The sequence below is a fragment of the Anolis carolinensis genome, chromosome 5 (assembly GCF_035594765.1).
Source record: "Anolis carolinensis isolate JA03-04 chromosome 5, rAnoCar3.1.pri, whole genome shotgun sequence".
NCBI classification, from domain to species: domain Eukaryota; kingdom Metazoa; phylum Chordata; class Lepidosauria; order Squamata; family Dactyloidae; genus Anolis; species Anolis carolinensis.
In genome coordinates, this window is record NC_085845.1 from 156805138 (window position 1) to 156819247 (window position 14110).

Below are 14110 nucleotides of genomic sequence, written 5' to 3' on the forward strand. Positions count from 1 at the left end.
GCTCTTTGCATTGTTTCTCAACAGAAACATAAAGAACTTTTCACGGTGGAAATACCAAGCTCTTTATATTACCTTTAAATATAACATTATACTATCTTTTACATTAGGGACCTTATTTTACCCTACAGCTTTACACACAGAATATGAAATAATGGGAGACGTTTAATATGTTGAAAGTTATTTTTTTCTTTCACTTTTTAAAAATGTATTTTTCCTTATATTACTCTCTCCAAGAATATATCATTATACATGAAATCACTTTATTCTTATTTAACAAAACTGAACAGTTTTTCCTTTCATGAAGAATTATTCAGCTTGCAAATCAAACTTTGGCAGTAAATCCATTTTGCTCTAATACTGCATCAGGATTTTATTAGAAATCATTTCAAAGACAGGTTGTTCTTAACCAACTCCAGTGGAGAGGGCATAAGTACTTTAGCATTTTACTTTGAAAATGGAGAAATTTTAAACTGTCATCAGAAAATAAATAAATCTTCTGCATAAGGCAGCAGAATGGCCTATGCTGTTTCCATTGTGTCAAACATTTGATGGAATGTCACTTTCTGAAAATCAAATCCAGCATTTTTCTAATATATTATTTATTTATGATTTTTTGAGGCAACAATCTATACTTACCTAGAAGCTGATTTATAGGTCTCAGAGAATGGCTAAAGTACAGCTACACGGGGAAGTGAAAAATCTGCAAGGAAGATAATACAGGTGCAGCAGAACATCAGAGTCCATAAAAGTTTGAAATGTGTCCTAAGCCTTTTATTTAAATATTTGTTTTTGTAAATCCAGAGGCCTAGTTTCTAACATTTACAAAAGCATCATCCAGTACATGAAAAGAGCAAAGTTAATTTTGAAATCCCATGTGAAATAATGTCTATTTCAGGCTAGAGGTGAAATTGTTCTACCATAGAAATCAATATCCACTTTCTCCAAGGGACTGATGATCAAAACAGGTCGGAGATGGCACTTAAAACCTGTTCAACTACACAAAATTAATAATGAGAATTCACACTACTGTTGGAAGCAATGTGGGTTCTAGCCAACCCTGAACAAATGTGGGTCTTTTGCCCTAAAAGAGTTGGAAATTTAAGATAAAGTTCTAAGATGAACTTTATGATAGATGAAATTATCAGTCGAAATGAAGAATTGCCACAGAAAGATTTCAACTCATTTCTAATTTTGATGTGAGCTGCTAAGCAACAGCAAAAGAAATAGAAATAGATTTTAGAAGATCTCAAAAGAGCTCTCTCTCTCTCTCTGACACTGGATAGAAAGGTTTTGATGGACCTTTCTCATTGAAATATTGACGTTAAAGGCTCTGTTAGAAAAAGAAAAATTGCAAAAGATAACTTTGCAGAGACATGAAACCAATTACATACTGGATCTAACATTAGAGGAAAGCCCACCATCTGTTTGTACATTGTATGTTTTGTGAACATTGCTTGTAATCAATAGAGTAATGTATGCAAGGTCTAGCGTAAATGGCACAGTAATGTAAGCTGTAATCAAATTATAATAGAAGGTTCCGTTGAGAACAGCATTTTACTTGAAGTCCATGGATATTTTAGGGAATATACTCAATGTATCAACAGAGAAGCCCAACATAGAACAAGCCCAGGGAGTTAACTTACAGGCCACAAATTTTCCAAAGCGGATAAATTCCTACAGTGCATCACTTAAGATAGAGAATGAGCATAACTGTCTTACAACCTTTTTACAAGATCTTGATATTTGATAAGTGGGTCATTTTCACTTCCTATAATTTTTGAAATTTTATACCAACATTTTATTCTGATCTCAAGCATATTTTCTTTGCAATTTTCCTATTGTGCTTTTTACTAACTATTTTCCTAACATACATGCACCAGAATCCTACATGATCTGTTACATTATGTAATTTTGCATATATTGAGCTATATACACAGCCCCATATCCCAGGATCTGATCCCAGATTATCTGCTTTGAACTTGATTATATGAGTCTCCACTACCATATAACATGGGATAAGCAGACAATCTGGGATCAAGTCCTGGGAGATAAGTCAGTGTAGAAGGGGCCCAAGAAACATTGCCCAATATGCATAACACGCAACACGTATTGCTACACAATGCATATAAGGGTGCAATGCATATCAGTGTACTTTATGGACTGATGTGCATTGTGCGTCAATGCTTACTGAGCATTAATGCACATCATGCACCAATGTGCATTGGCCATTTTGTCAGCTCTACTACATCATAACATACCAGAAGCCTTCTACTGGATACAATCATTTCTCAACTGTGCAACACTTATCCCCAAGATGTAACTTCATTTATAAAGAAACAAGATCCCAATAGGATTCCAGAAATTTTGGGGACAAAACTGCAGCACAAACTATAACATTAATTGACAGTAAACCTATTAATTCAGCAACTGTGAATTAGTTTAGTTTGCACCATACAAATTCTTTCCCCATATTTCATATTTCACAGGAATATCACTGTTTTGAGGATAGAGTAGTTCTTCTCAAACAAGTCCCATTATGTTCTCAGTATTTCAACTGTTATTACTGATGACAACACAGCAGTGTAGTAATATACTTACAATGCCAGCCTTCCCTAATCAGTGTAAATCATCAATAAGATTTTATTTGCCCAAGATTTGTTCACTCTCAAAGTTTACCAAATAAGCATTTTATAAGATTGAGACTATAATAGCTACCAGCCACACATAATAAACAAAAAGCAAGCTATGCTCTTAAGGTCTGGAATAGTTAAATAAGACTTGCAAAATAAATGACTGTGCTGTTTGAAGCCAAAGAAAGAATGCCACAGATCACCAGAAATGTCAGTAGCATTCTTAATAAATTTGGGTTGTTCTAATCAATAGTGGAGTCCACATTCCACTGCCCTTAGATCACCATGTTTTGCAAAGAGATAATAGTAAATGTCATGTCTAGACAAAGTGAGTACTTTTGCTCCTGCAAATCAATAGGAGGCATTGTACTGCTAAATGTGACAGATATAAGAGACACAAATGCTGTCTTTCCAATAAATCCCTATGACAATATCAAAGCAATAGATGAAAAATGACAGTTGTTGCAGGTCACAGCTGCAAAACTTGTGCCCAGTAAAACTAGAAACAAGTGAGGGATACTTGAAATATAAACATGAACTGTAAACTCAGAGCAACTCCAGCACATAGGCTGTGCCTTCCAACTATTTTTAATGACATAACAATTTTGTACCCACTTTAAAGCCTCTGAATTTATTTTGCAACATTCTTTCAAAAGAATTGCTTTTCTAACATTAGAGCTGCAAAAGTGAAACAAACACCGGCAAATATCGTAAGAAAAACCTATGAAATTCACAAATTCACTATAAGTCAACAGAGTATTTGAAGGAACACACACACACAAACAATTGAATGTACTATCATTGGAAAATATGACACTCATGTCCTTGGATATAAGCTACTGTTGTCAAAATAAATGTTCTTAAGTAGATCATATCTGTGGCAAACCAGATACACCTCTTGAAATTGTTTTCTTGCCATTGTCATTCAGAGGTATATTATGGAAGAGAATGCCATAGTTCAACAATACATGTAGTTGGCTGTCCTCAGATTCCAGCCATTCAGCTTCATTGATGACTCCACATTCTACTATTATGAGAGTGAGATAAAGATAACAAGTCCACAATTCCATTCACAGATCAAAATTAATCTATTAATATTAATTGTATTAATTTCTTTGAAATAGCCAGGTACTTTTTTCTGACAAAATCCAATGCAATTTTAAGAAAAACAACATGGGCTTATTTATATTTTCATTTTGAACATTCTGGTGGGAAACAATAGAGGATTGTCATAGATCCAATTATTCTCTGTTACCTTTTCCAGTGTTCTTTATGCTTGTGGTAAAACAGTGGTATCCAATTTGTGGTCCTCAGGTATTTTGGACCTCAACTCTGAGAATTCCTGATCATTAGACAAGCTGGCTAAGGCTTTTGGGAATTGAGGTCCCAAACACTTGCTTGGACACCACTTTACATCATGTAGCAGCCCAGAGTGTAACTACTAACATAATACAGGAAGGAAAAGGAAGTAGGAAAACACACCTGTAGCATAAGATCTTCTGATACAGAAGTATACCTGAGAATGGAAGGCCTATTTATGGAGAAAATGAAGTGCATGGTAGAGTATGCATGAAGCAAGTGATACAAGTTAAGAGAAGGGTGGGTGGAACAGAAAAGAAAAATGCAGAAAGTGTCTGGATGGAAAGCCATGCAAAGAAATAATAAAATAAGACCCTATGAAGTCAAAGAGATCACAGAACACAAGAGGACAGCAATAAAGTCATAGACACAGCAGAAAGAAAGGTTAAGAAGAATTTTGAAGTGGGAAGGGAGAAAGTGACAGAGACATGGAGTGGGGGGGACATGGAGCAGCCAGAGATAAGGGAAAATACAAAGCTCATCTGGCCAAGAAATATCAGGATTAATAAGATCAGGATCAGTTCATACATAATATATATTGAATGGTTTCCAGTGTTTTGGGAAGTATATTTTGGACAGAAATTGTAAAAACTATTATTATAGATAAATGTATTCAGCTATCTAAATTTAAAAGTAAATGTATTTAATTTTTGTTTTCTTCCATTAAATTGTGTTCAAAGTTAAGATAATAAGAAGTTTTTACATTTAGTAAAAAATACTGACACTCTCAGGACACCCTAAACTACCTCTCAACTCTGACAAGTACCAACTACCTTTCAACTCTGACATGCCTCTGCCCCTATACCCAGCAAGTCAGAACTGCAAGGCTCCTACTTAACTGCCTGCTTCCTCTGACAGGATCAGCATTTTAAAATGTATTACTTGTTTGTTTATTGCTTATAAGTATCATTGAATAATTTAGATTAATCATAATCACATGTGCTTAAATGTAAAAATTTCCTAAAAATCAGTTGATGACCAAAATGTTCTGAAACTTGGCAGCCTTAAAGTCATAAATGTTACCTACAAGTGTACCAAGTTTCATCCTGACAGCTATAAAAATGACAAAGAAACAAGCCTCGTGATTTTTCCCCATTGCTGCTAATGGAACAAATTTTAACAAAGCAATTACGAAGTTTCAAAGATTCGGACTACAAATTAAAATGGCACCCCATCCGAATCTTTACGAAGAGAAACAGGGGCAGCCCAAATCTCTGAAACGAATTACTACTTGGATTTCAGTTGTTTCACAAACCTCTGGTGTACACAGGGGGAGTCCTTTCTTCCATAAATTCTAGATTCGATACAGGATAACAGCAATAAAAGATTTTCCCATTTTCATTTCAGATTGGTCTCAGTGACCAGCCTACATTTTGAGTCCACCTGAATGCTATCTGCTATTTTTATGCATTCATTGAATGAAGAGTGGCATTGCATTGTAGAAGAGAAGCCAATAGAAGAGAGAATGCCTTCATTTCTGAATTTCCCAGTTCCAGACAGATAGAAACAGTTTCCCAGTGACCAGCACTCATTATATCCTGTTGGTGCTGAGTATGCTACATTTTCTTCCTTTGAAGACATCTCCTCTTTCCTTTTTCTTCAAATGTGACAGGGACTTCAGCCAACACATATTTTACTGACCTATTTTTTCAAAGTGGAGAACTGGCAGGAGTGCTATTTCTGGGATTTAAAAAAAACAGTATTTTGGTAATTTTTTCTGAAAGGGAGACTGCTTGAGAAATATCAGATTGTGCATGTCATGGTAGCTGAGAAATTGATATATGTACTTGTGTGTGAATGCATACTCTGGTTTTCATCAGCAGTGTGCATCCAGAATTGGCACACCCTAGTTACAGACAGCAAAGCTTAGCATGCAGCTGTTAGGCTTTTCCCACTTGCACAGAAGATTGTCATGAGACATGCAGCTTGCAGAGTGACCAGGTGACTGCTTGTCAATCTGAATTTCCCCACTGGCACTTCTCCTTGCAGGGGATAAGCAACAGCAGCAATCCAGAGACAAACTAAAACAGATGTCACAGAATTGGGGAAGTAATGTATTTTATTAGGACCAAATGGCATTCAAAATGTAACAAACAAGCTGTAACAGACTGGGAGCAGGTGTTCATATCTGTTAATGGATTATTGTAAGACCAAAAAGAACTGAACCTTCACTGTGTTTCTCTTTTATGTTTTTACATTGTCCCTCCCTTGTCCCTCCCTCTCTCCTTTCTTCTTTCTTTTTCCAAGTTCCCATCAGTTCACATATGTCAAACTGAAGGCCCACACGGTGAATCTGTCTCTCCAGGTCATTTTATTTGGTCTTCCATATGCTGGACTGCAATTCCTATATTTATCATCATTAGACATCACAACTAGAGCTGATGGGAGTTGTGATACAATAACATCTGGAAGACTCCAGTTTGTTCTGTTTAGTCAGCATAATCCATCTTGAATTTAGATAGAAGGCTGTGGATATGATGTCTGACTTTGAAATTTATTTTAACCTTTTCCCAATCTCAGGACCACAAGTGCTGTTGGATTATAATTCCTATTATCCCCAGTCCAAATGGCAGATAATGCCTACTACATTTGGTTATCATTTAATAGCATCTGAAGTAGTCATGTGCGATCCATGAAAAAAATGGTTCAAAAATTGCTTCGAAAGTACGGGGCGCTGGTGCTTCATTTCTAAAGTCATTTTTGAATTTTGAAGGCAAAAAGTTCAAAACTTTCTGAAAGTTCCAATTTTCGTATGTACCTCGTTAATGGTGAGTGCGCATCCTCATGAAGGAAAACATTATCAATGGGGAAAACTGAGGGGCTTCTCTCTCCCTCATTTTTTGAGCTATCCAAATGAAATTTTCTACAGTGGTAAAATACATTTACCACTGTTAGCTCACCAAATCTAAAAACGTTTGAATTATCCTCAGATTTTTGGCGAATTTTCAAAGTTTTTATAAAAAAAACATTTTTTAAATAATTGCAGAAATCTGTTCCTGGCTTGAAAGTCTTATTTCCTGTTTCATTGGGTTATCATTACTTTGAAAGTCCTTGTTTTACTTGGGAATATTTGTTTTTGTGGCTGAAACGCAGTGAAATTGGTGGACAGTGTTCCAGCAAACCATAATGTGCTATCATAGCACCATGTCCCTTGTGCAAAGACAAAGTTTTGGCAGTGTAATCAAGTTTTGCCATGTTTCTATGACAGAACCAATTGGGAAATGACATTTATCACCCAGGAACAGAAATCATAGTACACCATCAAATCACTCTTGACAGATGGCCATCAGTTTCTGAATAAGGGAATCTGTTCCTGGTTTCAAAGTGTTATTTCCTGTTTCATTGGGTTTTCTGGGGCTGAGAGTGTGTGACGTGCCCAAGATCACCCAGTGGGTTTCCATGGCTGAGTGGGGAATCAAGCCACAATCGTAGTCCAACTCTCAAACCACTATACTACTCCATGCTGTCTCAAAACGGGCCCACTACTTTCTTCTGATGGGGCTTAGTCTGCTTCTAAACCAGGAGGGAAAGCAGTCAGGAGTGGGTTTCTTCCGATGTTACACTATGTCTTAGGAGGAAACCTCAGTCTTTTGTTTTTTATGAATGCTCCCATAAGAAAATGTATAAGGATGTGGGTGAACTACAATTCGCAAAAGTCTTGGGTCAACCCTCCCAAAACTCTCCCAGGATTCACAGCTGGCCATGTTGGGTCTGTGTGCAAAGCTTGGTCCAGATCCATCACTTGCTGGGTTCAGTATTCTCAAATAGGGGTGAACTATAACTCTCTAATGCCAAGGTCAATCACCCAAAAAGCCTGCCAGTATTCACAGTTGGCCATGTTGGGCCTGTGCCAAGCTTGGTCCAGATCAATCACTTTTCTTCTTATCCCAGATTATACGGCAGTGGGGACTCATATAATCCAGTTTAAATCAGATAATCTGGAATCAGATCCTGGGATATAGGGCAGTGTAGTTCCAGCCTGAGACCCCTTCTACACTGTCCCTATATCCCAGGATCTTATCCCAGATTATATGGCAGTGGGGACAAATATAATCCTCCTCCTCCTGGAGGAGGAGGAGGATAATCCGGATTGGGAGCTGCGTTTTTTTGCAAAGCTTTGGAGAGAAAGGGAAGCCAAGGGAAACTACTTCTCCTTTTCCCCCTCCTCCACCTTCCTTCCTTCCTTCCTTCCTTCCTTCCTTCCTTCCTTCCTTCCTTCCTTCCTTCCTTCCTTCCCTCCTTCCTTGCCTCCTCAATTGGAGACAGTGTGCTGTAAGTTCTGGAGCCTTCAGGAGCAAGCCGATGCTGCTGAAGCCCGGGCAGAGAGGCTGCAAAGGGAGCTCGACAAGGAGAGGGCCCTCTGAGAGCAGGTAGTCGGCTCCAGGTTAGTTGGAGCAGCAGCAAGCAGGGCACCCTTTCCTCCCTCTTTTCCTTCCACCCATTCCTCACTCCACACTCCATGTTTTGCGTACAGGGAGGCACATTTAGCAAAAGTGTGCCTTCTACACATGGCTTTCCCTGCTTCCCTTTGCCCCTTTCCCCTTCTTTCCCTCCTTCTCCTCCAGAAGTGAAAACGCTCCAAGCTTGCTTTCTATGGGGCTCTTAAGCCCAATGCAGGAGATTGGTTGAAAACACTTTCTCATATATCCTAAGTTATTCCAAAAGGTATTCTGAGGATGGGCTCCAATGCTTTGAGTTGGAAGGTTAATTCCGAAGGGCCAAACCACCTCGGAACTCTGTTTGATTGTATTACGATTAACGAGGATTCCAATATTTTTACTCATACCTAATCTGAAGTGTACTAACCATTTTGTATTTACACCATCTTCATCCATGGAATCAGCAGCCCTATAAGGCTGATGTGGCCCTAGACCAGTGGTTCTCAGCCTGTGGTCCCCAGATGTTTTTGGCCTTCAACTACCAGAAATCCTAGCAGTTGGTAAAATGGCTGGGATTTCTGGGAGTTGTAGGCCAAAAACATCTGGGTACCCCAGGTTGAGAACCACTGCCCTAGATGAAAATGAGTTTGACTCCCCTGCATTAGATAGTGTTTGTTTTAGGCACAGAGAATAAACCGGTAAGGGCCAATAACATGGCCAACTTGTCTCCACAATTGAGAGTCATTTTCAGCCTTTTAAAATGGGCAGAAGACCACTAGAGACCTAAAAAAATGCCTATCTCTTGGACTGTGGTCCAAGTATACAAAAACCTTTCTGGTACTAAATATGGGCATTATTATTCTATCATATGCCCATTTTCATATTCCCCATGTCATTCTAGTTCCAGATAGCTAAGGTACAGACTCAGTAACTGCGTGCCTTAGAAAAAGGGATTTTAAAAATCCCTTCCTCTTATGTCCTTTCTTGTTGTATTTATAGTCATCCCCATTATATGTCAGATCATTCTTATTCTGCAACAGGAATTCTAGATGTGAAGCAACCTAATTTTGCTATACTCAGCAGTGTATGACAACTGTTAAAATGCTTCACTAATATTTCTCTCTGTCTTGCTCTATAACCTAAACTGTATTCACATTTGTATAAAAGCAGATTAGCTGAAGGAAAATACTGGTGCTGTCCTGAACAAATAAATCAGCTTTCTACCATCATTGCCAGCTCTGAATGTCATTTTGAAGTGTTAGAGAATGTACACAGCGCAGCATCTAAGTGCTGACTCTTTGAACATCTTCCTTCCTCCCCATTTCATCAGCACGTCTAGGCTTGTTTGTGAGAAACACAACTAACAATTCTGGGAAATCCAAGAAAGACATTTGCTTAGAGCAAAGCTCAGACACACATTTTAACAAATCAGTTTTTAACACTTGGCTATTTACATGTGACCATATGACTTATGGATGAGTGCTAATGAGAAAAGGAGATAGAAAGAATGGTTTAATAGGAAGACGGTATTAACAGCTACATTTATTGTTTCTGACTTCAAGGGATACCACTCTATCTGCAATGGGGCTTACAAACTGCAATTCAATTTGATGACACGTCAGCAGTGTAGGTCTCAATTATTTTTATTTTACAGAATGGAAAATGAAGCTAAGGCTCCAAAGGTATACATATTTACTTGGATATATGCCTAGGTGAATTCAATGTATTTTCTTTTCAAGGAAATACACTCACTGTGTGCCTCAGTGATTGGCCTAAAACAAAATAATAAAACTAAAGCAGAGGTTCAACTTGCAGATCTTCAAATCCAAACTAACTGGTAACCTCTTTTCTATTTTCTGCTAGTAGTATCTTATATTGTTGATGACCTATCCTCTAATTTCTGCACCCACTTCCTTTGAATCTAATCCAGCTTTGTGTATGATGCATTCAGCTGTTGCTGTGTACATATTGGTACATTTAAATGCACCAATATGTGTGTACATATTCATACATTTAGAATTATGTATCATACCTTCCCCTTCTCCCACATAAATTACTAAAACTACAGCTTCCAACATTCTGTATCATTGATACAGTCAGGTCACCTGGGAATTGAAATGCAATGACATTGAGAGAGCTGCAAAAGTTCCACTCTTACTTTAACAACATTATCCCATAAAGCAACATATTTATTCAGAGGTAAGCCCGTTAGATACTAAGAGTGTATCAAATTAACAGAGTTTGATACCACTCGAACTGCCATGGACCAAAGCTATTGAATCTTGGGAGTTGTAGTTTGATGAGCCAGCAGTACTTTTTGGCAAGCTACAATGCAGATGCACCGTAAATCTCCAGATATGTACAATTCCAGCAGAAGTAGCTCTGATGAAGTTGGGCAGAAAGAAGATGCAATTCATCTGTTGCAAATGTAAATTGCTAGCTGATAGGCATCAAAGTTGCAATTTTGCTGTCTATCATGTGCCTGGATCATTACTGTACCATTCTGTATCTTCACATGTAAATGAGCAACAAATATATCCTCATGGTACAAATTAGAATGCAGGGCCTCAGAATGAATAGGGCAATAAATGTAACAAGATTTTGAAGCTGCCAATTGAGTCTAGGGGAATACACTTGCAGATTTAAGCTAATTTAACGCTGCCAAGTGCTGCCTCTCCTAGGACCAAGTGCTAGTCCATATCATGAAATTGTTAGATTACCTTCCTGCCTGCCTGTTATTTTGAGTTTATTTTAAGATGCTGTATCCTGTCACACAATCTCCACGTTGGTTGCAATGAAATGCAGTCTTGCGTGATTATTGTATTTTAAAAACAATATTAAATATTGTAGGGAAAAAACATGCCCTTGTTCAAAGTTATAGTCAGCAAACCTCTCTCGGATTAAAAGTAGCAATTCTTTTTTTACAGTCCCTAAATTACTTTAATATTTATAGCCTTTTTATATTGAATAGGAGAATAAATTAAAATCTGAATGATATCAATAAAATACTCTTCTCTCCAGAACTCCTATTCAATGTGAACAGAATTTCCATTTTGAGTGGCTGAGATAAACTCCTTACCACTGATTTAATCCTTATTGTGGAAAAGAAGAGAAGATTGTACATATATATTTCAAAATGAGCCAACTATCTCTGCATGGGTCTATAATTGCCTGTTAATGAAGTAACTATTTGTGAGAGCAAGAACAGTCAAAACTCTAGATCAGGGGTCCTCAAACTTTTGAAGCAGAGGGCCGGTCCACAATCCTTCAGACTGTTGAGGGGCCGAATTACCATTTGAAAAAAATACGAACAAATTCCTATGCACACTGCACATTTCTTATTTTTTGTAGTGCAAAACAGCAACAACAATGAAAAAGGAAAACAATATTTTAAAAGGAAAACAATTTTAACCAACATAAACCTATCAGGATTTCAATTGAAAGTGTGGGCCTGCTTCTAGCCAATAAGATAGTCAAGTTAATTAGGATTGTTGTTGTGTGCTTTCAAATCATTTCAGACTTTGGCCAAGCCCAAGTCTAAAATTAATTATTTATTTACTGCATTTATTTACTACATTTATATCTCACCCTTCTCACCCTGAAGGGACTCAGAACAGCTGTATGTACATACAATATATTATATTATTAGCATAGCACAATATTAGCATTATATATTACTATATTGAATGATACCACTATACTGTAATATTATATGTAATATATGACATATAATTATTATATGGTATTATTAATATTATATTGTATAACATTATAATATTATTAATATTATATGTATATATAATATATTATATTATTAAAAATGATATAAAATATTATATTATAAAACTAAGGGCGGGGCCAGGTAAATGACCTTGGAGGGCTGCTTCTGGCCCCCAGGCCTTAGTTTGGGGATCCCTGCACTATACTGTAATATTATATGTAATATATAACATATAATTAATATTATTATATGGTATTAGTATTATATTGTATAACATTATATTATTATCAATAATATATGTAAATACAATATATTATTAAAATGATATTAAAATATTATAAAACTGAGGGCAGGGGCCAGGTAAATGACCTTGGAGGGCCGCATCCGGCCCACGGGCCTTAGTTTGGGGACCTCTGCTCTAGATGAAGGGGGGGGACTTACCACTTCATCACATTCATTTAATACTACTGAGCCACCCACTTAAGAAATGGTAACCTACTGTGTTGATCACATGATGTATGCTTCAAGCATAGGGTAGAGATACCTTGGGGTTAAAAAGCTGGTTAGCAAGTGCAATTATCTGGATAGAGATGGGCAAAATGGTTAGTTCTGTCATATGATGGTATTCATCATTCTCAGCTTTAAAATAATATGGTCATGCAATTTATCGGAGGAGCCAAAATGCCTCTTTGGGGAGAAGCTTCACCAATACCTTTTGCTCATGGAGGAGGGAAGATTAGCAGTATGTTGTGCTCCTTTCTGCCTCATGCACTTTATGGGGGTCTTCCTTCCATGTGTTGCGTGAGCCACGTGTTACCTCCTCCTCTCCTTCCTTCCTTCCTTCTTCCAAGGGTCATCTAGTCCAACCCCCTTCTTTCTGCCATATAGTACAAGCACAATCAAAGCACCCCTGACAGATTGCCATATTGCCTCTGAATAATAATAATAATAATAATAATAATAATAATATGTTTCCATTTTGTAAGTGTTATTTCCCATTTAATTGTGTAGTCCTTACTTTGAAAGTAGTAGTTGTGTTCCAGAAACTTTGTTTTTGTGCCTACAAACTATGTTAAATGGGTGGAGATTCTACAGGATATTCAGTCATTGAGCAAAATGTGAAATAGCAGGATGCTCCTCCTGCAAAGAGAATGTTCTTGCAGTTTAATAAACTTTCCCCATGTGTTTATGATAGAACCAATTAGGAAATTACATTGATAACCCAGGAACAAAATTCATAGACCAGGAGAGGAGGCATTTCTTTCCACAAAGAAAATGGGGGAGGAATAGTGGGCAGAAACAACTCTCTCCAATGATGATAAATCAACTGAGAACTCCTAAATAAAATGGACAGTTTGCTAGTGTGTGATGGAGGTAGAAAAATCATCCATTTAATTTCAAAATGGAATGTGCCTGAGCTGTATGGTAATCTATTCTTCCAAACACTTGACTCATTTAATGGGATGAAATCTAAAGTGAGGAAGTTGGTTGCGTGTATCATGAAAGGCTAATTGCATGGGATTTAAATATTAGGAATCACCAGAGTACCCTTCTAGCTTAGAACAAAAAGGCGATTTGCTTCTTTTTTTCAAATATATTTTTATTAAGGGTAAAAGGAGGGGTGGAGGGAAGAAGGGGATGGGGGCATGAGGAGAGAAAAAGAAAAAAAGAAGGGGGAAGGGAAGGTCTTTTCTATTACAAGTAAAGTGTGAGAATAAAATGATAGGATAGTAGGAAATCAATAAAGATTAAAAAGAAAAAAAGAAAAACACTTGATAGTGACTTCGATCTAGTCTTTTGCATCGTAATTTCTTGCTCTTTGTGAATGTTCTTTGTTGAGGGTAAGAATTCTTAATCTTGATCTTAACATAAAATAAATTGGCTCTTCTTATTTCTCAATTAATAAAAATTAAAAGTAATAGTAAAAAAAAGAAATATATCCTTTGGTATACTATTTATTTTCCCTTTCTTTCATATTTCTCTACCTTGGACCAATCTGTATACCTAATCGGATTTCCCGA

The 14110-nt window shown here is 37.1% G+C and overlaps 1 long non-coding RNA gene across 1 annotated transcript in view; it reads right to left on the minus strand.

The window, feature by feature from the left end:
• Window positions 1-14110, minus strand: part of LOC134299125 (uncharacterized) — a 67644-nt gene that overhangs the window by 27270 nt on the left and 26264 nt on the right. Inside the window, exon 2 of the long non-coding RNA XR_010006269.1 lies at window positions 637-700. This is a non-coding gene — a long non-coding RNA (uncharacterized LOC134299125). The remainder of the gene's footprint in view (window positions 1-636; window positions 701-14110) is intronic.